The sequence below is a fragment of the Haliotis asinina genome, chromosome 1 (genome assembly GCF_037392515.1).
Source record: "Haliotis asinina isolate JCU_RB_2024 chromosome 1, JCU_Hal_asi_v2, whole genome shotgun sequence".
NCBI classification, from domain to species: domain Eukaryota; kingdom Metazoa; phylum Mollusca; class Gastropoda; order Lepetellida; family Haliotidae; genus Haliotis; species Haliotis asinina.
The window spans coordinates 55,433,234-55,446,860 of record NC_090280.1 but is presented as its reverse complement, the minus strand read 5'-3'; the positions used below and the strand labels follow the sequence as shown (position 1 = coordinate 55,446,860).

The window sequence follows — 13,627 nt, the reverse complement described above, 5'->3', positions numbered from 1 at the left end:
AGCCGGAAACAGTTTCTTTCTGGCAGCAACACAATTTCGTTTTTTCACATCTCATTTTATCTTTTGACTCAGGATGTAAAAGATCCGTTGCGAGTCCTTGTGAAGTGTAACAGTACCCGTGTCTAACCCAGACCTCCAAATGGGTCTACACAATGGCTTTCACAGACATAGTATCTACATTTTATGATCAGAAGGAAATTCAACTTCTTTCAGTTTTGTCCAATGTATGCTAAGTGAAACAATGGAATATGCAAAAAGCACAATTGTTCCGCAATGATTTTTGTGATCCATTTGTAATCAGCTTCATACGCTAGTTCTCTTTTCACACCCACTGGAAATTGTCTGGGTGGAGAGGCGAGGTTACTCTTAGATAACGAATGTTTAACGACATACTAACTAATATTCTTGAACATATTCCTAAGCAAATCGTCTTGGTTATAAAGTAGGTTACAAAGCCACATTGGCACAATTTGTAATGCTACCTGTCGCAATGATACAGTTCCTAGGAACTCAGTGACCTATATAAATGGTCTTTTGAGCACATTGTACTTTGATGAGGGACTTCACCCTCGTGATTTCTATAACAGAACCCTAGGCGACCATGTCATGGCGAAGCAGTCAAACTAGACAATACATGCTTTGTGCTTCTGTTGTGTTGGTCACGTATTGATGTCAACGATTATCTGGCCTAATGACCACCAGTGACCACTCGAGGTGACCAATATAGCTTGTCTCAGTAGGAGGGACAGGTATGGAGCTGTCACGCACAGCCATCAATGGACATCAATAACAAAGCTGAAGGTCATCTTAACATTGCCGCATCATCCTTCTTGGCTGAGATTCAACTGACAATGATAAGAAAGGTAACACGATAAGATCTCAATCTCCTTGTCCCGAGCTTTTTAAGAGGCATCGATTTGATGAAATAGGAAAGATATGATAGTCTGAGGTGATCGAAACCACTTCCTGAATACGATCAACCATTCTTGACAGCATGCTTATGTGATATTTTAAGGCCAAATGGTGCAATAATTATATGCAGCTTGAAGTCAAACTCGTGTTTCTGATTTTCACCCGAGTTGACTTTATCAAACTGGTAATCAAGTTCGGTTCTAACTTTGTTCAGTGTGTGGCATGATGACCGGTTTCCTTGTTTCGCTGCCCATGGTATCAAGTCCCTCGTTGTACTGGTTAATGTATAACAACATCACCACCACCACCACCAAAAAGAAAAAGAAAAAAAAATTGGCTGAAGTAAGGTGTTCTCTCATAACATAACACCGGGTGTTTGTAAATGCTCCACCCCTCTCTCTTTTGCTGAAGTGTCACAGAATTTTGGATATGATAACTGTTATAGAATATGAAAATAATACATATTTTGTTTTTATGTTTGACTATTTAAGGTATTTATAGAAATATAGCACCAGGGATAATTTAAACCGTACAATATGTCTAGTGTTCCTTTTGATTTATTTACCTGAACAGTTTTCGACAATACCACATACAAACCAAACATATTTTTGCAACACTGAAAACCTACATGCGGAATTGATATGAAATTAGAATTTGTTACTTTATTGTTGGTTACCAAAGTGTATTTGTTATTTGTTTATGTTTACTTCATGCACTGGCGAACTCGTAACCACATCACAGAAAGCTGAATCAATTAGAACGCTTCGGGTGGCATGTACCTCTCAGTAAGGTAGGAATGTCGTCTACACGCTTGTAATAATCGTTCTGTGTTCACTGAATACACGACCTACCAGCTATTCCACACGACTGAGTCTTGTAAAGATTATAGCATTTCCTCAGATGAACACAAACTTAGAGAGTTTTATGATGCACACTAATGTCGGTATTCTGATTTGATTGCTCGTGCAAAACGTGAGTTCTTTTTATGTTGGGGTTGATCAGTAATTATGGGGCTCGGGACCTACATTCTTCAAGAAGATCGTGGAGAGTTTGTACTCCTGGATTAATCAACCGTTGACAACAGATCAGTTTTTATTGTCGCGGACATGCTAACCACAGCTGTACTCGCAGCAGGAGAGATTGTTATTGTGGTTGCCCCGGTAATCCAACTTATACAAGCTTTTGACACGAATAGATACAACCTTCATCATCCCGGTTGTATTTGAGACATATATGTAAAGCGTGTGTCATTAGAACGAAACTTGAAGTGAAATCCTTATGTGGAAATTACCCGTAATGTTGATGTATGTTCATCACGAATTCTGATGTAGTGAAATGTCTATTAATTAGGACGTGATCAATTTCGCTCTTCTGTGAGTCGCATTATTGACAAACTTTATGGGGGACTTAATAAAAGTTTAGCAATATTGCAATAAAGTAAGTATTGCAATTTCAATCGCAAATCAGATTTGAATGAATCTTCGTAGTAATGAACTGGTCTTTTCGTTCGACTTCCGACTCAAATTCATATATTCATGGCTTTGCTTGGAGGATTTTAACTTCCTGTAATTCAGGACATGTATCAGTACCGAGTCATTTTTGGAGCAATGTTGCACACAGTATTCTAGAAACTATGTTCAATGTTCGATGGAAGGCAGAAGAAATGTAAGTTTTTGATAGTTACCATTTTGGAAGAGTTTCAGTAGCACGGGTGTTGTTGTGACCAATCATAATCATTCTAGGCTTTGATTTCAAAACTAATATTTAGGTTTCTGGCACGCGCAAGAGGCTCAGCTCCACACCGGGAATTGCGGCACATTAGAAACAAAAACAACAAGTTAGGTTGGATGAAAAAAGAAACACCTAGAAACAGAATATATATATTATATAATTTAACTGGATTAAAGGTGAAACAATTCAGACAGTAGGTCAAAGGAATCGAAAAGTTTGCCCTGATATTCCCTTGAGTCTTGAAAAGTACTTGAAGACCTCTGTTTACATGTACTGTGTATCTTCGGGAACAATTATTAAATCATAAAGTGTTTATGCTCTTATGAATCCATGAACAATGCCCTTTTTGTTGCATGTGGGAGATGGATCATAAAAGATATAAAACTTGTGTTGGACATTTTGAGGCTGACCAGTGGCTCATAAGCAACGTATTGTGGCTCTGTTTGAGGGACCGTGTGATGTCCTAGCAGACATGTATACTTACACACGACACGTTTGAAGTTGGTGTCAGCGGCGGCTTGCCGGACGACTGGTGTACAATAGCGACATTGATTGAGCGATGTTGGATGTGTGGTCTGTGCCAAGGTAGAGGGTTTAGTCCTTAGTTATTGCATCGCGTGAATAGAAGTACAGGCATAATGTTCGTGTGTCGCCAACAGGGAATAAGATTACCTTTCTAATGCCTTCGAAGAAGGCAAGTCTGGGGTTTCATCAATTTGGGCATAATGTTTGGTTTGCTGAAATCATTTGATGGATTCTTTTTGGTTTGGTTGAAATACTTAAGGTCCCACGTCCACTCTTTGTCCGGTAGGGAATCTATTTAAATACTTGAATTTGCCCTTGTTCAGGAAGAACTGACTGAAGCTAGTAGATTATACTATACAAACGTGGCAAGACTGACCACGTGTACCGTAAATCGCGTGTTGTGGTGTGGGTCAAGTGTCCAAAATCTGTTTATTTTTCATCAACTTTTAAGGACGGTTTTTTTTCTAAAAGGTCACCGTAAGAGAAACCTGTCTTCTAAACGATTACTTCTATTTAATGAACATGACGTTACTTCATGGTAGGGTTTACGTTTGCTGTTGTCAAAGTATCTTAAGAGTGTTAATGTGCACGAAAGAGTAAAATCAACTGGCCACAATCTTAAACAGTAATATCATCACAGTATATACATGTGCTGTTGTTAGAGTGTGTCAAGTGTATTAATGTGCATGATAAAGAAACAGTAAAATCATCACTGTATAATGTATCTGCGACATCTTCATGAATACTTGTACAAGTCACTGTTCATGTTTTGTAGAGGCGAATGTTGGCTTTCATACCTTGTCAGTTATTCGACGTTTAACGCTTTATTACAACACAAGTGACATTAATTGAAATGTGCGAACACAGGCAACACTGTCAAAAACATAGGAAGTGCTGACGTCCTGAACCTGACATGTTGAAATATTGTAAAGAAGTCTTGCAGTCTTGGAATCCCAAAAGGGACATTGTTGACACGTTTTGCCTGTTCTTGTTAGTGCGATAACGCAACAAACAGATGTCCCGTCTGGGATTCCATAGAGAGGTGACATTCTGCTCCACGTCATTACTGAGCTGAGGCTTTTCATGTCGATACCTGTCGTGACCATGCTTATAATATATTTATGAGAAAATAATAGCAAATCAATATCCACGATCTTCAATTATCTCTTGTTGCATTAGGCCCGGGTTTATCACAAGGGGATCTGACATCATCAATATTATACCCACAGAAACATCGAGTTGCAATAGAATTTATATATACACCTGGAAATTAATCAAGCAACACCCCAATTTTTTCTATTGGAGCAACTTTGAAGTGTTCTGACAATCAAAATATGCCGGGTTGATATAGTTTGACACTTTTTTATTCAACAGACGATCTCTGACAAACAACTTAAAGGGAAAAAGTATCAAGACTTTGCTTTATTGCAACGAAATCCAAATTCTTAAAACTGTCTTAAATTCATGAAAAAATGGACACAATTTACTATTCATCCACAGACGTTGTTGTCAGGTGTATTAACACAAATGTCACATGGAAAGAAAGAACAGTCATCTGAGAGTCTGCACACCGACTTTCATCAATATCTAGTGTGTCCTCCCTGCGCACGCACCACCGATTCCAGACGCCTCCTCATTCCTTGGATGAGTCTCCGGATCTGATTCTGGGGGATCCTGTTCCACTCCTCATGCAGGGCAGCCGTCAATTCGTTGAGATTATGGACTGGTGGGTCTCTCTGCCTCACACGACGGCCAATAAAGTCCCACAAATGTTCAATGGGGTTGAGGTCAGGGCTCATGGCAGGCCATGGAATTCTGTCAATTGCATTTTGCCGCAAAAAATCATTTACAGCATGCGCCCTGTGAGGTCTAGCATTGTCGTCCATAAATATGGGTCTCGTTGCCAGAGGATGGTTCTCAAAATGAGGTACCACAGCCCTGTCAAGAACCTCCTGTTGGTAACGAACACCGTTAAGGTTGCCACGGATGGTAATGATATCCAACTTGCAGTTCATGGAAATGCACCCCCATACCATAACGGAACCTCCCCCAAAGGCCACAGTCTCCTGGATGTTCCGTGGAGCCATTGCTGTGTTCCTCTGCCTCCAGACCCGAGTACGACCGTCCACCATGTGCAGCAAGAACCGGCTCTCATCTGAGAAATGGACCTTCCTCCAAGAGGCAATGTTCCAGTGCAAACGGTCATTACACCAGGCCAGTCGGGCTGCCTTATGGGCTGGAGACAGTCTGGGTCGCTTGATTGGCCTCCTTGCCCGGTATCCTGCAGCTTTCAGACGATTCCGAACAGTCCTGTTCGAGATGGGTCTCCCTGGAAGCCACTCCTGTCTCAACCGAGAGCTCGAGTCGAAGGACCTGCGCCGTACAAGTCTCAGTAAAGCTCTGTCCTCCCGGACTGTGGTCTTCCTGGGTCTTCCTGGTCTAGGCAGGTCTTTAACTTCATTAGTGGCCCGGTATTTTTTCAAAAGTTTTGAAATTATGGAATGATGTCGTCCGATTTGAGTCCCGATTTGTCTTAGAGACATACCAGCATTCCTCATGCCGATTATTTGCCAACGAGTGGCCTCTGATAATTTCCTACGTGCCATGACATTGAAATGAATGAAAAACCGAATGCAATCGACAACCTGCGCTTGTAAACACCCCAGGGAAAAAGTGCATTTTTCGAAAGTTGAGGTTAAAGCAATGCACGTGCGCTGTGCAAGCTTCACGCGCGTCATATCAACCCATGAAAAGCTCATGCTGTATGTCAATACATCAAAATTGAATAATCAATCATCAAAATTACTTCGTTAAACTTTGTTAAGTTTTTATGTGTCTTTGAATTTGGTGTTGCTTAATTAATTTCCATATGTATAGATGACGCTTTTAAATTTCGTAGTTTGTTCATTCCTCCATTCTTTCATGGACGTTCGATTTCAGTCATTAGTTTTGTTGATCTTTTAAACCTTTTAGTATCGATGCATTGTAATTTATTACATTTCATGTTTTCAAATGAAATTAAGCTATTAAATAATATTATCATATTAATTTCATGCGTATTTTATTGGCCTTATGTTCATTTCAGTGACGCGTCGTGACAGACTACTTATGGTAAATTCTAAGATGCTTCAGGGGACGATCAAGGCGGCGCCAGTACTTTATCAGAGGATAATATGCCTTTTTTGCACTGCGTCCCAATGCCTTGGTGCCACTGTGCCATTCTAGTCTGCCCCCTCGTAATCAAACACTTTTGCATTACGTCACTATGAATTGGCGCTTGTCAGCTGTCATCGCCTCATACAGCCTGCTACTGTAAACTACTCCACTGCATCATGTTTCTTGGTTTGCAATAGCATCACTCAGCTAACATCACTGGTGGAAACCACCTTTATGCTTGTTCATGGAAAAAAACAAAAAAACTCCTCATAGTTGGATTCACAATTTTCCAGCGACACGGTAACGTTCCTTACAAATGCAATCGTGGAATGTCGCTTGACTAGTCAGCGTCATCTGCATGTACTGATTTAAACTTACGTTGGTTGTAGAGATGCAAGGATCATATTGGTTTACATTAATCAGAGGTTAAATGTTTTTTGAGAAAATATTTAACCCGAACGTAAACCGTCATCAAACTGTTTATCATCTGTTTTGTCTGATAACGTTCGTCTTACCTTAGGATGGCAGTGTGACACGTGCGAGGATATTTAATTTAGGTCAAGGACACCGTCGTTTGTTTCCTGCCTTCGATTAATCGAAATTATTATAACATCAAAGAAAATAGTTCAGGGCAAACCTATACTTTAGTACAATAGGGAGGAGCGAACTTTATTTCCTAACTACCTTTATTTCCTAACTACCGTCAAACGTGTCCTTAATCCAAGCACAACTTCGTTTAAAATCGCAAGATACTGCGCTCAACTGATCCCATGTGGTTTCCGGGACGAGATCGGTTTATATAAACCAATGATGGTCGCAATAGGTGCCCACATGGATCGGGGATCAAGCACACTGATGACTGCTTGCCAACGTTACCCTACGGCGTGGTTCGTTGCTCATAATGTCGACCACTGGATTGTGTAGTTCATACTTGAACATTTTATAGCCAACCGCTGTATAATTAGAATGTTGGGAACCGATTTACCAGTCAGCAAGCAAACATGCAAGGAACCATTCAACCAATCAACTAACCCACCGACCACCCAACCAATCAACAAATTATCGACCGACCAACCAACCAACCAACCACCCACCCACCCAGTTACCAGTCAACTAACCCACCGACTAACCAACCGAACGACAAATAATCGACCGACCGACTGACCACCAACCAACCACCCACCCGCCCATCCACCCAGCTACCCACCAAACAACCAACAAACCAACCATACAAACTGATGTGTTGTGACCGTGGCGGTTTGAAAATGTATAGCCCTCTCTCTCTCTTCAAATACAAGATGACACTCACTGACTGTCAATTATGATGCATTCTTACCTGACCTCACACAAAGTAAACCTAGTTAAACACACAATGTCAGCATTCCTGCCTTCGGCAGACCAACTCGATAGTAACTTTACTCATGCCATGCTTTGTTAAAAGAATTTGAGCCAGCAATTTGACCAGCAACGTCGGAATTTGGTGACTCACACTTTCAATGTTCCATGCTACAATGGTTTTCTTCTGTTGTCAGACTCAGACGTCATGCATTCGTGTCTTCAACACCAGCGCTGACTGTAACAACATCGCCCACACCCAGGTAAATCGCTTTATTAAAAATACATTCCAGCTGATGGAAATGTACAGCCCTCAGCATCCAGTGCAGGTTGTAACAGACAGGCAGTTAGGAGGCTACAGACCAGGGCCTAGGATTTCGACGCTCTCTTAGCGCTAAGATAGTCGTAAATTAATGTTAATTTATGGCACTTACGGCTATCTTAGCGGTAAGAGAGCTTCGAAGATCTAGGCCCTGGACTGTAGCAAGAGTGCAGTATGTAGTCTTGCCTACGGTACATGTATGCTATTGCGACCTGGAGCGTGCCCATATACCAACAGCGTGTACACAATGGAATTTTGTCTGCTGTTCCTCTGTATATACGGGTCGGTGTGGTAGCCTAGTGGTTAAGGTGTTTGCTCGTCAGGCCGAAGACCCGGGTTCCTTTTCCCCACCGCTGTCGCAATGTGTGGAGTCCATTTCTAGCGTACCCTGCCATGATGTTGCTGCAACGCCGTAAAACAGTACTCGCTCGCTCATCTCTACATATAAAAAGGACGTCAGTCATCATGCTGACAATTTTCTGGGGTTCGGAACCCTAAGCGTCAGACCACTTGCCCCATGGGTAGATACACCGACGGCTCGTTTCGCTCAGTTAACAACGCTAATACATCCCTAATGCATGTGTTGTTGTCTTGCCAAGCTCTCGGGATTTGGGGGTGAAAGATGAACTGGTCTGCCCAGAGTCAGTATACCGTGGCGGAGTGGAGTATCCATGTTAAACCTGTACCATTGTATGTCAGTGGACTCGCACGAAAAGAAACAATAACGTCGTCTTCAGTCCTGACATGCAAGGATATACACAGACTCAAATATACAGAGACAAACACATACAAAAACACACTGACGCATACATACAAATACCACCGATGCATACATAGACACACACACATACCAATACAGACACATAAAAACAAAACACATACCAATACACACAAACACTCATGCAAATACACACGCATACACATACACACTTAGACATACAAATAAACATACAGACACACACAATACACACAGACACACACATACAAACACATGCAAACACTAATACAAATACACAATACACATACAAATACACACAGACACTCATACAGCCCACAGACACACATACAAATACACACATGCACCCGTACAAATACACACATGCATTACAAAAACACACACACACACACACATAAAAACACACAGACATACCAATACTCAAAGACACACAAATACAAATACACAGAACAGACACAAATATACACAGAGAGACACATTAATGTATACAGGCATAGGAGCACATTGTTGCAGGTCTGCAATGTGCATACTGTACTGGATTGCTCAGAAAAAGGTTAATCCAAGGCACTTTATGTGTTTTTGGTAAGAACATTCAGGATTTTAAATGAAACAAAATATATGCATGTGTATGCTGGACACGACCTTACAATAACGAGTTTCTTATATCAACGGGCGACCATTAAACCGACATTTGCACTTGGCAGATTCAATCTATTTTCAATCAAGTCGTTTCTGTGTCGCATGTAATGTCAGTAAGTTCTCGAATGGTGACCTGGGTTGAAGAAATCATATTGTAGGAATGTTTTGTCACCAAACAACTGAGACATGAATCCGACAAAAACAATGGTCGTCAATGCGAGCACCGATATTCGCCGTCGGATACAGAGGCGAACGTACAGATCAAAGCTACGTTTTAATAATTACAAGATATTTTGATCAACTGATTTCTGCGACTGATCGCTTTTGTGGCCATCAAATCTCCATTTTAATCTTTAACTGCGGGAATTAGGAACTTGGGATTACTTAATCCTCACTGTGACCGTCGCTTTAATCGTCCACCTTCATTATCACTGAACGAGACGTTAGTTGTGAGTGTGATGTAGGACGGCTGCCCACTTAGAGTCGGGCACTTATTTCCAGTTATCAATACCAAGTGTTTGACTAAATCAAACCCGACTCAATTACCTGTGACATGTGTCAGGAAACAGTTGAAAAACTCATCCAGGCGGAAAATGCTTGGCTAGTTTTGCCATTGTGAGCGTTAGATATATGTCGACAGGGCAACCTACGTCAATTAAACCAAACTCAGTCTTGTGGCGTGTGAATCCACCCACAGCACAAATAACAGTTGACCGGTAAAAAATGAAGACTCTGTTATCCTCTATCCTGAAAGAGGGATGTTGCCCCAGAAGGAAACTGACAAGGCGGAAATTGCATTTTGAAATACATGACTTGCAGCAAAGAGGGGGTTGAGGCGATCCAGGCACATCCAAGCTGGTAAGGTTCATCATCAGCTGCGGGTCCTTGCCCCCACCCCTAGCAGGTCATACAGCTGCCTGTTTTATCTCCCAATATCCTTTAGAAGAAAATACGACTCCCCAACACTGCATTAGCTGCATACTCGGCAATATTTCCTAAGGAGGTCGGGGTTGGAGCCTGGAGTAAATAAACTGTTCTCTACGGCTAACAGTGACCAAACTGGGTATGATTGGCCAGTTATATCCAAATTATTATTATTATTATTATTATTATTATTATTATTATTATACTAGATTACTAACCATAGATAAATGAAATGTCAGTTCTTCGATTGTGTTTGGGTGGTATTTATTGCCTGTATAGTTAGAGGGTGTGTATTTGCAGGCCTAAAACCTACTATTCTCTTAAGAATATTTGGGAATTCAATCTGATGTTCAGACATTAAAATAAGCAGTATGTTAAGTGGAAAATGGCGTGAGTGAGTGAGTGAGGTCTAGCAACAGTTTCACTTTTAAGAATCATTGCAAATATGGGGTCACGTGTTTTCCCTTACACGTTATGATGATTGTACAATGCTCTTGTGTGCGAGTTAGTGGTCTACAGCCATGACCCATTCACTACTGGGGATGTGTGTCAGGAAAGAAATCCCTATTCCACGGTGGGGTCTCTTAAAAACCCACCATAGATGAATAGCGTCATTACTTATAGATACGAGAGTCCACGTGACCATAGAGAAACTCCTTGACCCAAGAGAGATAACCGAGTACACCTCAACAATATCATCACATTAAAAACCATGCTCTGATAAACACCCACTTTAGATCCATAGTTTATGATAAATGAGATGTTTGTCTATAGTGGCCTGCCTTTAAGATGTTTCCGCTCAAGCGTGGCGGAAGCTCAGTCGACTGTTACTACCAGTATGAGTGGGTTGTTTTTCTATGAGGCCATGCGATAGAAGATCACTCGCAAGAAAACTACCGATACACAAAACACCTCGATGGTGACAGGTAGATAGGTAGAGTGTGTTACGAGGTCGTTTTTTCACTGGAACAAAACAAAATGGGAATTGGTTTTTGAGGCCATGTCAAATGTTCATCCTGTTAAGAAAACATGATTGGGTTTTTGAAAACGTAAGTACGCTAGACTTGACGTCTCGAATCAAATGTGTTTTCTATCCACGTATTAATGCAATGCACCTGAAATGCTGAGAGAAGTCATTTAGGGCTTCAGAAGTCAATTATATCAATGTTGTAAATAATCATCTTATCATAATGCAATATACCATCGTTATTTCTATGTGATAGACACATTGTGAACGTTATCAAGATACTGTAAACGCTTTTGTTGGTTTATATCGGTTGAATAGCTTAGTGATTAAACGGTTCGTTTGTTTAGCAAAGACCGAGTTCAATTCCCCACATGGTTACAATGTGTGACGCCCATTTGAGGCGTCCCCCCCCCCCGCTCTGATATTGCTGGAATATTGCTAAAAGCGGCGTAAAACTAAACCCACGCATTCAGTCATTCCTTCAGTCTACAGGATATTTATCCTGTTCTGAGTAAGGATTCGAACCCTCGATTCTCCCTTCCCGTCTCATAAACTCATAAATCTTGAACAGTGAGCGGAACTAAGGTTAGGCAATTGTTCAAAGCGGTGCTAAGCAGCGTCATTGCTCCACCTTCTGCTTGTTATTTCCAGTGCTTCATGCCCTCAGACACATGACCTCGACAAAGGTGAAGGACGCGAGAACATCATCATTAAAATGCCATTTGTAAAGATTATCAAATATAAGGATTAAATCAAAATTTAGGCCTCTTTTCGTTATCTTCTCAAGGCCTCTAGCAGTAGAGAGATGTTATCGACAATGCGGGGTGAGTCTGACAAGCTCGTATGGCCCTGGGGTGCGGACGTGGGTCTGTATACCGGGCCGACATGTGTCAATGTACAGTGCTATCAATGTCACGACCTGTCTGTTGTGTTCCTGATTATCCCGAAAATTGCTATCAAATCGCCTTTGTTGGAAGGATTTCTACATCCGCAGAAATTCTGTAAACTGTTACAGTCACGAAATACTTTGTGAGAGGAAACAGAGAATCAGCGATCAGTAAAATAAGTCCCGAAGCATACGAACAATCGTTAAACACCAAACACACAGAAATATATCGTTAACTAATTTCCAGATTTTGAAAAAACCTTCCAGCGGGTGAAGCCCTGAACGAGGACAATAACGTTGATTTACAACATGCAGGCAAGTTTTAGAGTGTATGTTGTTTGAACGTCTGATATTCTCCGTCTGATTGGGGTTATGTTAACATCCCGCCATGTCGAGTCATTGTTATAGATAAGCCTGAAGGCAAATACGTTTTAGATCTTTACCACTTTTGTGAATCCAAATGCTGTGCAGCTGTGCATAGCTGTAGTGATCTTACCGAGTTCATAATCGGTGTCCTCACAGAACTACAGCTTAAAGCAACACGTGTTTTGGTCCGTGCACAAATTAACTACATGATGTCACCTGCGTCTCCGTAATGGATTTGCCCAACAGAAAACAAACATACATACAAACTCATGTAGATAAGTTTTAGACACATGTATAGTTCATCTCTGGATATGTGATAATCTAGTGCCACTTTCATCCTCATGACAATGCTCGGGGGTATTCCTCAAGTAATCTCCAACAGTGATTTAAACAGTATTTTATTTTCTGAAAGACATGTGAATTTCAGTTTGACCAAGCCTGCCCTGCCTTCTTTCTCTGAATACATGAAATACTACAATATACCATTCTCTCTTAAGTCCTCCACTTTCTTGCTATTAGATTACCTTTACAACAACATGATACACTGGATCTAGATTTTCGAAGCTCTCTTAGCGCTAAGATATTTACGTACGTTAACACTAACTTACGACTATCTTAGCAAAGAGAGCTACAAAAATGTAAGCCCTGGTCAATAAAACTGTATGAAGCTACTCTACAAAAGTAAATTTAAGCATATAGTTCTTCTGGGAGACCTGATAAAGAACCCATAATTAATCACTGTAGTTCATGAGTGATGTTGTTCAAATGAGATGTAGTTTTTAGGTTTCAAATGCAGGTAACGATGTGATTATGGCACTACAAGCACTCTCGAATACAGGGTTTATTACCTGAGTGCGTTTTCATATCATCATTATCATGTTAGGGCTATATACAGAGTATACGGCACGATTCGGCAACCGAGGGTAATTATGATGTCAATTATAAACACTGTAATGTATGAATATGCACTGAGTGCATTGTTTGAGTAAACGGCCACACTATTCGTATCGCACCATGCCAATTCATAACCTCGGATACCCCCACTCTTCCCTAACCTTTCCTCAAGAGTGTGCAGTCCTCTTTCTCTAAATGCTGTATCTGCTCCTGTTTGTCTACAAATACACCACC

The 13,627-nt window shown here is 41.0% G+C and overlaps 1 protein-coding gene across 5 annotated transcripts in view; it reads left to right on the top strand.

Annotated features, from left to right (window-relative positions):
- The window catches only part of LOC137294436 (uncharacterized), a 42,473-nt gene that overhangs the window by 17,334 nt on the left and 11,512 nt on the right, over nt 1-13,627 (top strand). For all 5 annotated transcript variants that reach the window (XM_067825457.1, XM_067825472.1, XM_067825448.1 and 2 more), the window contains one exon: nt 7,857-7,922. The gene's annotated coding sequence lies outside the window, so the exon portion shown is untranslated. The remainder of the gene's footprint in view (nt 1-7,856; nt 7,923-13,627) is intronic.